The 14,761-nt window shown below is 39.1% G+C and overlaps 1 protein-coding gene across 11 annotated transcripts in view; it reads right to left on the minus strand.

The window, feature by feature from the left end:
- ZHX3 (zinc fingers and homeoboxes 3) overlaps positions 1-14,761 on the minus strand; it is a 123,083-nt gene that overhangs the window by 51,338 nt on the left and 56,984 nt on the right. For 9 of the 11 annotated variants that reach the window (XM_058685626.1, XM_058685621.1, XM_058685620.1 and 6 more), the window contains one exon: positions 11,697-11,813. The exons of the other annotated variants lie outside the window; for them this stretch is intronic. The gene's annotated coding sequence lies outside the window, so the exon portion shown is untranslated. The remainder of the gene's footprint in view (positions 1-11,696; positions 11,814-14,761) is intronic. 11 annotated transcript variants of the gene reach the window in all.

The following is a 14,761-nucleotide window of genomic DNA, read 5'->3' on the forward strand; positions in this document are numbered from 1 at the left end:
AACCTTCATATATATATATATTTTTTTTTTAATTTTTTTTTCAACGTTTTTTATTTATTTTTGGGACAGAGAGAGACAGAGCATGAACGGGGGAGGGGCAGAGAGAGAGGGAGACACAGAATCGGAAACAGGCTCCAGGCTCCGAGCCATCAGCCCAGAGCCTGACACGGGGCTCGAACTCACGGACCGCGAGATCGTGACCTGGCTGAAGTTGGACGCTTAACCGACTGCGCCACCCAGGCGTCCCTCAACCTTCATATATATATATATATATATATATATATATATATATACACACACACACACACACACACACACACACACACACACACACTGCCTATATAGTGAGCTCAACTTTGCAGCAACCAAAATGTCAGTCCCAGCCTGGTGGGGCATCTTCCGTCCTGTGGACAGAGCAGTCTGTACTCTGACAGAGTCCAAATCCTCCTAGACTTCACGCAGACTCTCAGTCTGCTATCTCTTTGCAATGTTCTTCATTTGAACATGTTATAAACCTCTAATTTTTACGATTTTTCTGTTTACAAGACTTTAAAACTTGGCTGCTTCCTAATGACCAAGGAGAGACTTTCATCTACATATGCTTCCAGAGGACTGCTTGGGTTTGGTCATCTCTGCGTGGATGTGTACCGATTTCAAGGCCCGTTTTGGCCTCAGCAGCAGTGAGGCAATATCTTAAGAGAATGCCAGGGTACTAATTGATATCTTTGGACCCATGACTCTGTGTAAGTTCTGGTTTGGATTTCTGTTTTTCCTTAAGTGCAATATCTTGCACTAATTTTCTGCCCGCTTGGCCTCACAAAATTTTCAGAAAAATCTCCCATCAGCACAGCTTTAGAAAGGTCTAGGAAATTTAACGTATTCAAAACTGAGCCCACAGGCAACACTGTGGCAAATCACCATTATCATTTACCCACTCAGAGAGGGGGACTGACCTCCAAGCTTTGTTCCTATTCTTAAGCCAGTGTCTACCCAGGACCAAATTGTTTCTCTAGCCTATGATGGCTTTTTACTGAAAAGAAAATGAGACAGGGAGAAAACAGAAAACTCTGGTAATGAATCCTATCAAAATTTTCTTTTTTAAACAAATTTTTTAGTTTCAGCTAATTTTAGACTTACAGAAAAGTTGCGAAAATAACAGAGTTTCCATATATCCCTGGCCCAGCTTCCTGTAATGTTAACATCTTACATAAGCCTAGCACATCGAACAGAACCTGGACGTTAACACTGGAACAATACTATTAACTAAACCAAAAATTTTTTTCAAGTTGCACAAGTTTTTCTCTGGCAATGTCCTTTTTCTGTCTTATCTAGAATCCTATTGTATGTAGTTATTTCTTAGTCTACTGTAGCCTGTGACAGAACCTCGATCTTTCCTTGCCATTTGTGTCCTTGACACTTTTTAAGAGTATTAATCAGTTATTTTTCTGACTGCCCCTTGATTTGGGTTTGCCTGATGTTTTCTCATGACTACACTGAGGTTATGCATTTTTTTTATTTTAAGTTTTAATTCCAGTTAGTTAACATACAGTGTTATATTAGTTTCAGGTGTACAATATAGTAATTCAACACGTTCTATCCTCATCATGACAAGTGTACTCCTTAATCCCTATCACCTAGTTAACCCATTCTCCTGAGGTTATGCATTTTTGACAAAAATAACACAGAGATGATGTATTCTCCTTAGTACATCATATCATAGGGGTCATTATATTAGTATGTCTTCTAACTGTTGATAGTTCACCTTGATCACTTGGTTAAGATGCTTTCTCTGCTACAAAGTTACTGTCTTTTCTTTCCTTTATAGTTAATAAACATGTTGAGAGCTGAGACTATGCAAATTCTGTCAATCATTTCTTAAAATACTGTCCCCCTCATTCATAAGTCTACTCAATTTCCTTAAAAACAAGAGTTTAGTTGATATGATTTCACCTTATTATTTCTATCATGCAAACACTTAGATATTACCCTTTTGTTTGTTCAAGGAATTATGTTTTTCTTCTGCTTATAAAAATAGCACACCTTTGCTGTTAAAAAAAAAATCACTGTGGAGAGCTCATAACCATACCTTTAGGGATTGGTACTTGTTATGGACTAAATGTTTGTGTCCACCCCAAAATTCACATTAAAATTCTAACTCTCCATGTAATGGTATTAGGAGACAGGGCCTTGGGAGGTGATTAGTTCATGACAGTGGAGCTCTCAGGAATGAGATTATGCCCTCACAGAAGGGACCTCAGAGAGCTCTGTCTCCTCCCCACCATAGGAGGATACAATAAGAAAAAGGCCACCTGTAACTCAAAAGAGGGCTCTCATCAGAACCTGACCATGCTGGTACCTTATCTCAACTTCTGCCTACGAGGACTGGGAGAAATAAATTTCTGTTGTTTGTCAGCCACCCAGTCTGTGGTATTTTGTTACAGCAGCCTGAGCTAAGACAGCATTGTAGATAATTTGATGTATTTACATCCCAGTGAACTTTTTCTCCTCTTTTAATACCACTGGAGTCACACACAGACCATGGGCTGAAATCCAACTCCATCATGGACTTCAAGCAAATCACTTAACTTCTGTGCGCTGGTTGGCCAGCAGCTATTATTTGCAGATGGGGTAAGCAAAATTAACTAACAGTTTTTTGAAATAACTATTCAGTAAGGTAGAAATAAAAATTTTACAGCCTGTATTTTAGGGAGAGCAATCAAACACTGCCATGGGGAGGGTGAGGTCACACAACGGGCATCCAGATGTGGCATCTGGACCTAAGTCAAAGTTGTTCATTGCTGAATTACTTTAAAATCTGAAGGAATGCTACCTGGCTCCCAAAATTTACTTATTCCTAGTTTTTCAAGTAAGGCTCTAATAGTCTATAAAGATATCACTTAGAATTTGTGTGGTCCGAAAGATAATCAAGAAAAGGTAATCTCTCCTATTTCCTCCAAGACAACACCAGCAGCAATAACAATAGCAGAACACATGACATGCACCGGACACTGTGTATTCTGCACGCTCGCGATGCAGCAGTTCATTTAGTCCTCAGCACAACCCTTGGTATTATCGCCTCCAACCACAGGTGGAGAAACTAAGGCACAAAAAGGCTAAGTAACTCCCAGGGTACTCAGCTAGCAAGTAGACAGCAGGGTCAGGATTTGAACCCAGGCAGGCCCTAGTTCCAGAGTACGTGCTCTCAGCACTGGGCTCTCCTGTTGTCAGAGTGTAAGAACAAATTCTTATCCAGAAGACACACACAGGCTATGAATTAGCATTCTGGATGAAGCTGAATTGAACAAAAGATTGAAATGACAGAAGAAAACCACTTCCAGAATGGAAAGACCTCAAAGAAACAAGGAGGAATTCCCAGGGTCTCACCTAATTAGCAATCAAAGAGGGTCACTAAGACACAGCCTGGAAATATCTAAAAGCAATGTGTAAAAGGGAAGAGAAAAAAAAGAACTCCAAGAAAACAAGTTAAACAAGCAGATTATGTGAAAGAAATCCAGCAGAGTTTTGATTTTTTTTTTTTTTGTAGCAGAAGCCTAGAAACAAGGCAATGTAAGACATAAGACCTCAAAGAAAAAAAAAAAGATGAGCAATTCAAAACACTTGATCTGTAAACACAGTGATGCCACCTGGCAGACCAGTATCCTGTCAATCCTCTCCCACTGAGCCGTCTCCAAAAGCTGCAGTCAATAGCCACCTGCATTTCCTCAGCTTCTCCACACTCCAGTGAGAGCTGACTTAGGAACTCTGTGGGAACTGGGCAGGCTGGGATCGCTACCAGTTTTCTAACTGGGAAAACCAGTGGCTTGGCTTCTTATCCTACTGGACCTGTGGTGGCCACTGCTGGCCACTGTCCCTTATAGGAAATCATCTCTTCCACACGGCTCTTTCTTCTTCTAGCATCGATCTGGCATTTTGATCTGGTTTGCAGTCCCACTAACTAGATTAGTAACAATGCCTTGGAGTCTTAGTTTTCTGGCCCACAAAGTAGAGTAGTAATAATTTCCATACACAGGGCTATTGAGAAGATAAAATAAGCCATGTGAAAAAGCTCTCACCACCCTGTGTGGGACATGTTATCAGAGTGCCCAGGACGTCTCCATTTCCTGAACATAAAGAACTGGTCTTTGCCCAGAGGCCATCCCAACCCTTTTATTTTCTGTCTACATGCTCTACCTCTGGGTTTATGTCTATTCTCATGACTCTGACATCCTCAGAGCAAGTGTGTCCCACCCATTTAGCTCCAGCCCTCACAACACACCTGACTTTCTGACCCATGCTTCTAACTGCTCCTAGATATGTTTCGCTACATCTCTTCAGGGTTTCCTGAATTCGACAAGTCCTAAAATGAACTCTTGTCTCTCCAAATAAGTCTCTGCAGCCCCCCTGCATCCATTACCCCACTCCATAAGTTGGCCAATATTTCCACTGTTGGTCATCGCCTTCCCTAAAACAAACCAACCAACCCCTCTCAGTCAACCACTAATTCCCAATCTCACCTGAGTCAGACCCTAGCGCTTTTAGACACTGCTTCGAAACACCTCATTCTCTCTTTTCCAACACCACTGCTACCACCCTGTTCGAGTTCCCAACATCTCTTACCTGGATGGCTGCCATAGCTGCTTAACTGACTTCCTGCAGCCCATGCTTCACCTGAGAGCCACAGTTATCTTTCTAAATATAAACTCGAGCATGGTGTCCCCTTGCTTTAAAACCGTTGTGATGCAGCCCACAGGATACGACAAACTGGAACTTGTTGGACAGGCATTCGAGGTGCTTTACAATCTGGCCCACCATCCCTTTGTTCAGTCTCATCTCCAGCCACTTGGGTACCTTTAGGCTATGATGAACTTGGGTATCTTCAGGCTTTTGCCCTTTTGTTTTATCCTCTATCTTGCAAAGCTCTACTGGTACAATATAACTCAGCTCCCAGGATGCCTTTGCTGACTCACCAAACTTCACTCTCTCCCTCCCTCCGTGTCTCCGAGACACCTGACACATCATATCTTTTGCCACTGTTAGTCTGCATGCACGCCACCTCCTCAACCAGACAGGGGACCTTGAAGGCAGGGTCAGAACTGCTTTCATCTTTACATCTCCTGCACCAACCTCAGCGTCCGTCCAGCTTAGAGTGAGACCTCGGCGGTTGTTAACTAACCGAATCAAGAATAGCAAAATACTTGTGAGAACCAGGTTGAAGCCCCGAAGATTAGTACACCTCACAGAACAAATGTAAAATGTGAAAGGGGAAAATAATGGGAGTAGATAAGGAGAGAGGAAGCCAAAACAGGGAGAAGTGAAGTTTCCTTATATGGAAGGAAAGAAAAGTTCCTCTTTGCTTTGATGAGAGTAAATAAATATAGAAACAAATGTTATTTTTGGCACTAAGAAAACTCAAAAGATTGTTCACCTTTAAAATGTTTAAAAGTTAAAAGGAATGAAAAAAAACATTCTCCAAAACAGAAGGTATAACAGAAAAGAGACAACTAATATAAAAATCAAGAAACAAATCATTTATAGAAAATATGACAAATGCAATAACAACCATGAATTAAAGAGGATAAATTTACACATAAGTTATAGAATCTTCAAGGCTGGTTCAACAGAAGACAAAACCCAACAATAATCTGCTTGAAAGAGATAAGCTCTGAAATGACAATAATTAAGTTAGAAAATGTAACAAAATCACTACACAAGGTATCTATGGACAATGAAAAAAACATAAGACAAACATTGCTTTGAGTACTGTTAAGAAAAAAAAAAAAACTAAGCACACCAGCTAATAATATTGAGACAGAAACAACAAAAAAAAACCTAGAGAAACTTTTTTTTTTTTAAAGAAAGGAGTTAGAGGGGCACCTGGGTGGCTTAGTCACTTAAGCGTCCGACTTCGTCATGATCTGACGGCTCTTGAGTTCGGGCCCCACATCCGGCACTGTGCTGACAGCTCAGAGCCTGGCACGTGCTTCAGATTCTGTCTCTCCCCCTCTCTCTGCCCCTCCCCCACTCGTGTGCTCTGTCTCTCTCTCTCTCAAAAATAAACATTAAAAAAAAATTTTTTTTGGGGGCGCCTGGGTGGCGCAGTCGATTAAGCGCCCGACTTCAGCCAGGTCACGATCTCGCGGTCTGTGAGTTCGAGCCCCGCGTCAGGCTCTGGGCTGATGGCTCGGAGCCTGGAGCCTGTTTCCGATTCTGTGTCTCCCTCTCTCTGCCCCTCCCCCGTTCATGCTCTGTCTCTCTCTGTCCCAAAAATAAACAAAACAAAAAAAAAAAACGTTGAAAAAAAAAAAAAATTTTTTTTTTAAAGAAAGGAGTTAGAGATTTTGAAAGCAAAACCCAAAATACTTTGGAAGGAACCTTAAGAAATAGGCAGGAGTTGCTGCGTAGGAGAGGGAACTGCCCACCTGAGGAGCAGGAGTGGAAACTGATTTTTCATAGCCTCTTTTTATATGTTAAAAGTTTTCTCATTTCTAATAATTAATAATTATTAATAATAACAACCTAATAAAGTTTTCTATTTCTAATAAATTTCCTGTGAACAGACTAAACATAAATTTAATTTTTTCAAAAAAGGAAATGATGAAGTTGGAAAACAGGACATAAAGGCAATAAAATTGTAAGGAGTGTCATGTGCTTAGTAAGTTTGGATAAAATTAAATAAATGGATTTCCTATTAAAAATGTAAAATTCTAACACTGGCAGAAATAGAATACCTAACTAGACTAACATCTTTAAAAAAATGACACTCCCACACAGCCACTAGCCTCTGATGGTTTATTAGTGAGTACTTTCAAACTCTCCAGAAACAAACAATTCATAATACAGAAATTACGCCTAAAATAGGCCAAGATACACATTATATAGTTTATTGTACTAACCTGGTCCTAAAGCTGGCTAAAGAGAGAAAACTATAGACAAAGCTTACTTAGAATTTATGCTCAAATCTAAAAGAAAATAATAGTAAACACAATGTAAGAATAGCTTAAATTAAAACCGTGTCATGTTAACAGATACCAAAAATTCAGCCGTTAAAATTCAATACCTATTCCTAATTTAAAAATTCTAAAACGAATAAAGGTGTACTTTCTTCCCCTTATTAGAGTATCTATTTAAAACCAAATGCCGGGGCGCCTGGGTGGCGCAGTCGGTTAAGCGTCCGACTTCAGCCAGGTCACGATCTCGCGGTCCGTGAGTTCGAGCCCCGCGTCAGGCTCTGGGCTGATGGCTCTGGGCTGATGGCTCTGGGCTGATGGCTCGGAGCCTGGAGCCTGTTTCCGATTCTGTGTCTCCCTCTCTCTCTGCCCCTCCCCCGTTCATGCTCTGTCTCTCTCTGTCCCAAAAAAAAAAAAAAAAAAAAAAAAAAAACCAAATGCCAATATTATACTTCAAAGAAGAAATGAGCCATGTAATCATTAAAAATAGGCAAAAAATGAAGACGTATTTAATCATCACCGTTAATAGAGTGTCAGAACTTATTTCCAATATGAAGTAACATGAAAACAAATAAGAAATACAAATACTATAAATCCAGAGGCAAAATGTTTTTATATATAACACCATTGTATATTCATAAACCCAAAGGAATCCTTTACATGGTTATGATGAGTTTAAAATGACCAGAGTCATCACCAATATAGAAAAATCAATAGTGTTTCTGGTCCTCACACTTGATCACACAGGGAAACCTCCCAGGCTGTTTTTTAAAGTGCTGATGCCTACCTAAAGACTCCACCAAACAAGTACTAGACCTGATAAGTGAATTCAGTAAGGTTACAGGATATAAAACCAATATACAAAAATCTGTTGCATTTCTATACACCAATAATGAAGCAGCAGAAAGAGAAATAAAGGAATCAATCTCATTTACGATTACACCAAAAACAATAAGATACCTAGGAATAAACCTAATCAAAGAGGTGAGAGACCTGTACTCTGAAAACTATAAAACACGGATGAAAGAAACTGAAGAGGACACAAACAAATGGAAAGATATTCCACACTAATGGATTGGGAGAACAAATATTGTTAAAATGTTCATACTATGCAAAACAAGGTACATTAAATAATGCAGTCCCTAGCAAAATACCAATAACATTTTTCACAGAACTAGAATAATCCCAAGATTTATATGGAACCACAAAAGACCCCGAAGAGCCAAAGCAATCTTAAAAAGAGAACAAAAAAACTGGAGGTATCGTAACCTCAGATTTCAAGACATACTACAAAGCTGTTGTAATCAAAATAGTATGGTACACACAGATTGATGGAACAGAATAGAGAGCCCAGAAATAAACCCATGATTATATGGTGAATTAATCTTTGACGTAGGAGGCAAGAATATACAACAGGGAAAACGTCTCTTCAACAAATGGTGTTGGGAAAACTAGACAGCTACATGCGAAAGAATGAAACTGGACCACTTTCTTACATCATACAAAAACTAACCTCAAAATGTATTAAATATCTAAATGTGAGACCCAAAGCCATAAAAATCCTAGAAGAGAGCACTGGCAATAATTTCTCTGACATTGTCTATAGCAACATTTTTCTAGAGATGTCTCTTGAGGCAAGGGAAACAAAAGCAAAAATAAACAATTGGGACTATATCAAAATAAAAAGCTTCTGCACAGCAAAGGAAACAATTAACTAAAAGACAACCTACTGAATGGGAGAAGATATTTGCAAATGACACATCTGATAAAGGGTTAGTATTTAAAACATATAAAGAGCTGATACAACTGAACACCAAAAAACACCAAATAATTCAATTAAAAATTGGCAGAATACACGAACAGACATTTTCCCAAAGACATACAGATGGCCAATAGACACATGGAAAGATGCTCAACATCCCTCATCATCAGGGAAATGCAAATCAAAACCACAGTGAGATATCACTTCACACCTGTCAGAATGGCTACAATCAAAACCAAGAAACAAGTATTGGTGAGGATGTGGAGAAAAAGGAATCTTCGTGCTCTGTTGGTGGGAATGCAAACTGGTGCAACCACTGTGGAAAACAGTATGGGGGTTCCTCAAATAATTAAAAATAGAATTACCACATGATCTAGTAATTCCACTACTGGGTATTTACCCAAAGAATAGAAAACACTAATTTGAAAAGATATATGCATCCTTACATTTATTGAAGCAACAAATTATGGAAGCAATCCAAGTTTCCATCAATAGATGAATAAAGAAGATGTAGTATGTACACACACGTGTGCATGCGCACACACACACACACACACAGAAATATTACTCAGCTATGAAAAAGAATGAAATCTTGCCATTTGCAACAACATGGATGAATCTAGAGTATGATGCTAGGTGAAATAAGCTAGGGAAAGACCAATACCATATGATTTCACTCATCTATGCAATTTAAGAAACAAAACAAATGGACAAAGACAAAGAGAGACAAGCAAAAAACCAGACTCTTAACTATAAAGAACAAACAGATGGTTACCAGAGGGGATGTGGGTGGGGGATGGGTGAAACAGGTGAAGGGAAACAAGTACCCTTATCATGATGAGCAGTGAGTAATGCATACATGTGTTGAATCACTGTATCGTACACTTGAAACTAGTATGACACTGTGTGCTAATTATACTGGAATTTTAAAAAATTACCAAAAAATTAAATACAAAATGCCAATGCCTACACCGCATCCCAGATAAATTGTCTCAGAATCTCCGGAGGAATGACCAGGCATCGGTATTTTATAAAGCTTCTGAGGTGATTCTAGTGTGCTGTCAAGTAGAGTACCACCAGTACATGCTTATATGCTTAATTACCTAAATATCTAAAAAACACAACACAAAAAGTGTAACAGTTTGTGATATTTGCAAGCAAACAGGAGTTCCAGCCATATTGCTTTAAGGGAACACTGCTGTAAGGGAACAGGAGTTCAAAAGAAGAAACCTGAAAGGGGATATAATCAGCTACTGTGCAAATGTCTCCAGTCCACTGCAATTTAGGCAAATAAGCAGGCAGTTGCCCAAGTTATTAGAGGGGGACATGACACATGGCCACAACAAAATAACGGTAGCAAGAGCTAACGAGTCTCGGTGCAAGTGCCGTTGGGATAGGAAGTACGCATGAGGATTCAACAGAGGCCGAAGGGGAACAGGGCTACCTGCATACCTGCATGAGGTTAAATGTGAGATAAATTCCTAGAAATGCAATTGCTGGGTCAAATGGTATGTGCCTTTAAGAGTCAAAGATCAATTTTGAAAGCTCTTAAAGGTAACATAGAAAAAGCATGATGTATAGTGTAAACAAAACATCGTACTTGATAGGTACGAGTGGAGCAGGACAATGAGCTAGGCTGGAGCGAGGCAAGATGGCTCAGTGTCGCCAGGTAGCAGGTAAACAGACTGAAATAACAGAGAATTCCTCATGAGTCCAATTTTGGCTTTGCCTTTCCTATTAACTCTGTCCCCACAGCAGACACCTGAAGGTGAAAGAGGGCAGGAGTCATGTAGCTATCTGAAAGGACAAGATTTGAGGCAGGAACATTTCTGGGTTGACTCTGGATTGATTGCAGACAGCAAGGAGACCAGGATGACTGGAACAGTTGGCGTGAAGGTGAGCATTAGAAAATGTATATAAAAGTTCACATGTGAAAAAACTTATCTTATGCTCTTTTTAATTTAGAGGATTGACATGCAAGGCCACGAAGTAGTTTTTACTCAATCTACACCTCAAATTTAAAGAATGAGCAAGCTGGAATGTGTCCTATATCTAACAGTAGTCCTGCTGCAGTCCGCCATAAGGCAGGAAGTTCCAGAAGCTCCAACAGTAGAAACATTCCCATGGACTGGGTAGCCCCAAACCTGCGGAGGAGTGATGTTGCTGTGCAGTTGTCTACGTCAGGACGCTGAACACAGAACTTCCAGCATTATATACCATCAATGACTCTGACTCCATTTCCTCCCCTTTCTTTCCAAAAACTTCTATTCAGCACACTGAAGTTCTTAACTTTATAATGAAGACTAATACAATAGATTTCCTTTATTTAATAAGTTTAACAACAACAGCCAACAACAACAAAATGCGAAAGTCTAAAGCTTGTGAGTGGCTTAGTAACAGAATAAATTGAGTTCACAACTTGATAAATAAATGACCAAAGAAAAAACCCCAAAACCGTAAGTAGGTCACATCTACTTCAGCAAATGAAGGCTTACATTAATTGTTTGCTCATCTGCTTTGTCTTTAGTATTATATTTAGCATTGAAAAGTGTTTCCTATTCCTGAGGGCAGCCTGAGAGTATGGTTTGGGTAAGTGGCATTCAAACAAGTGTTCTAGTTTTTCAAGTCAGTTATTTAATAAAGCAGAAGTATAAGTCTTGCACTCAAACTAAAAGCTGACCTCAGACTAAACTTGCACATCAGAGAGACACAATACACAGCTCAACTTTTATTATATCCAATAACCAGCCTAAGGTAGAAGAAGTTCCTATCAAGGCATCTAGGATTTCACCTAAATTATATATTCAATAAATATTTTTAGATTAATTTAAAAAAATCATTTGATCAAAGAGCTCAGCAATAAAAACCAAGGGAGGAGAAAATAAAGAATGTTTAACAATAACACAAAGACTAAATATAGCTTTAAAGACTTAGGAGTTACAAAGTATGGCAAGAAACTTGTTAAAATTCAGAAGCATACTATTTACCCAGGAAACATGCTTTTTCCTCCCTTCATTGGTCTCTCCACTTTCTCCCTTCATCTCTTGCAGCCCTGTATGCATCTTTAAAGGTCCACTTGTTGCTTGGGCAGCTGCAATTCAGCCCTGTGAAAAAAGCAGCATCTCATCACTTTGTGAGGAGAGATAAAGTACCTTTTAGGAAGCTGAGTAACCCAATCTCATCAATCTCCTTTCCTAATTCATTTCCATCAAAACTATACACAAACAGAAAAACCAGGGCCGGAGGCAGGGAGGAAGGAGAGTAAAATGTGGTTGTAAAAATACAAACTAGGGGCGCCTGGGTGGCTCAGTTGGTTAAGCGTCCAACTTCAGCTCAGGTCACGATCTCACGGTTCGTGAGTTCGAGTCCCGCGTCGGGCTCTGGGCTGATGGCTCAGAGCCTGGAGCCTGCTTCTGATTCTGTGTCTCCCTCTCTCTCTGCCCCTCCCCTGTTCGTGCTCTGTCTCTCTCTGTCCCCAAAATAAATAAACGTTAAAAAAAAAATTAAAAAAAAAAAAAGAAAAAAAAATACAAACTAGCAATTTAAAACTATTAAAATTCTAGCAGAAATGAAATATAAACGGAAATAAAGCAAACTCAATTCTCTCTGATAATAGATCAGAACAAGATGATTTCTAAAATCTGTAATTTCAGGTGATTCATAAAATCAGTAATTTTAATACTCTTTCCACCAATGAGTTTCCCTGTCCCTCTTCTGGTTAAGTTTGAGATGGCTTAACAGAGAGGAAAAAATCAATGGATGTGGGCCTTACAACTTCAAGAATGCACACCATTAAGGATATGCTCTTTTCTGATGCTCTGCCATTCAAAGCCCTGGGGCTTTCCTGGCATGGATTGTAGTGGTACCAAAAAATGGTCTACCCTGTGAGTTCCAGACCAAGGAACCATATTATCATCATCTGTGTCTCTGACCCTTAACACCGATGTTGTCCCACTCTGCCCAGGGCCAATGATGGGCACACAGTATCTCTCAGCAAATGAATGAGACAGTAACTAAGTGTTTTCAACAAACCACTAGAGACGCTTCATGCAATCTTCAAATTTCTCAGGAAGCAACTGAAAAACCACTGCTTTTGAGTTCGTTTTTTTTTTTTTCCCCCAAAGCATTCTCTTTGGTTGAGATGCCCATTACCAATAAAATGGCCCTAAAGTGAGTATACCAGAGGCCCTCAGAACCTCAGATAGAACGGTGCACAGGCACATGACAGAGGGTGGAAACTATAGGGATCTGTGAATGTAAACACATGAAAGCACCCTTCACCAAAGTAGCTCCTAGCTACCTTTCACCGTGATTCTTAGGTCTCTAATGTTCACATCAAGCTTTTACTCTGTGTCAGGCACTGTTCTAAGAGCTTTAACTACATTAACTAATTCGTTCTTGGTAACACCCATATGTGATGGATTCTATTATTCTAATTGCCAAGGTGAGGAAACTAAGGCATAGAAAGTTTGAGTAAACTGTACAAGGAAATGCACTAAGCTCCTGTTCAAAGGCAGGGTCCTGGAGCAAACAGACACCCCCAGTAAGTGGCAGCCTCATCTACATACCTTGTTTTCTCCTGTGGCTGTCATGGTTCAGCAGTACCATGTCTAGTTACACTAGCTCTTGTTGGAAATTCTTCCTAATTAATAATTTATTGAAAAACTTAACTTTGAATTCTCCACAACTTAAAAACTGACCCCTTATTTTAAAACATTATCCAGGGGCGCCTGGGTGGCGCAGTCGGTTAAGCGTCCGACTTCAGCCAGGTCACGATCTCGCGGTCCGTGAGTTCGAGCCCCGCGTTGGGCTCTGGGCTGATGGCTCGGAGCCTGGAGCCTGTTTCCGATTCTGTGTCTCCCTCTCTCTCTGCTCCTCCCCCGTTCATGCTCTGTCTCTCTCTGTCCCAAAAATAAATAAAAAACGTTGGAAAAAAAATTTAAAAAAAAAAAAAAAACAACAAAAAACAAAAAAAAACATTATCCAATGAACATAACAAAAAGGAGATCTTCCTAATTTTGTGGAAGTCAGAAGCAATTATTTTAAGCTGACTATTCACACTTACGCACAACTTCAGCTTATAATATTTATTCCAGACACTTTGCTACGCTTTTGCCAGATCCCCTCTAACTTTGAAATCGCAAAGCCTTTGCTCAAGTAAGGCATTTATTCTCTTACACTCTAGTTCAGTTATTGGAACATGATGATGATGATGATGCCAAAAGCTGTGGATTCAATCCACTGCAGACCAGTTAGCTTTGTTTGCTTCATGTCTACAAACTCTAAGCCTGGATGGCATATTTTGAGTCCTATAAGGAATCAGGTAGGAGTGTGCAACACAACTAGAATATATCTGCTAGAGAAACAGGTCCACAAATAACACAGGGCCAGAAGCAGAACTATGAGACAAAAGCATCAATTTCATCATAAAGAAAAGCTTTATGATCACTGGTATAGCATTTCTACGTTTCTGAGCGAGAAGCTTTTTCAATGCCAGATATTTTGCCAAATCTAACCTAAAGTCCTTCCTTCAAAAACAAAACAGGTGTAAGATTTGAAAAAAAAAAAACAAAAAACTACTAAGATTTTTATCACACAAGCCCACCTTGACTGATCTGAAAACAGAACCTTCTTATATCTGACACCAATTCCGCTGACAATACAAAGCACATGTGATGATTTTTGAAACTGTCACAAAAATCACTAGCAGTGCAGGACAACAAACCATCAGAAAATTCCAATTGCATATATATATATATATGTATATATATATATATATATATACATATATATATATATACATACACACACACATATATATGTATATATATATGTATGTATATATATATCGTAGATTCTTTAAAATTACTCTTAATTTTCAAAAAACCAAATAATATACAGTTATTTTAAACATAGTTTTTTTTAAGTTAAATGAAGAAACTAACAAATATTAGTTCATATCACATTTTAAAACAACCCAGGGCCTATTCAAGGTAGTTTTACCACCTTCTATGAATAAAAATTTGAAAACAAAATTATATTTCTCAATTGT

The sequence above is a fragment of the Neofelis nebulosa genome, chromosome 9, assembly GCF_028018385.1.
Source record: "Neofelis nebulosa isolate mNeoNeb1 chromosome 9, mNeoNeb1.pri, whole genome shotgun sequence".
Lineage (NCBI taxonomy): Eukaryota > Metazoa > Chordata > Mammalia > Carnivora > Felidae > Neofelis > Neofelis nebulosa.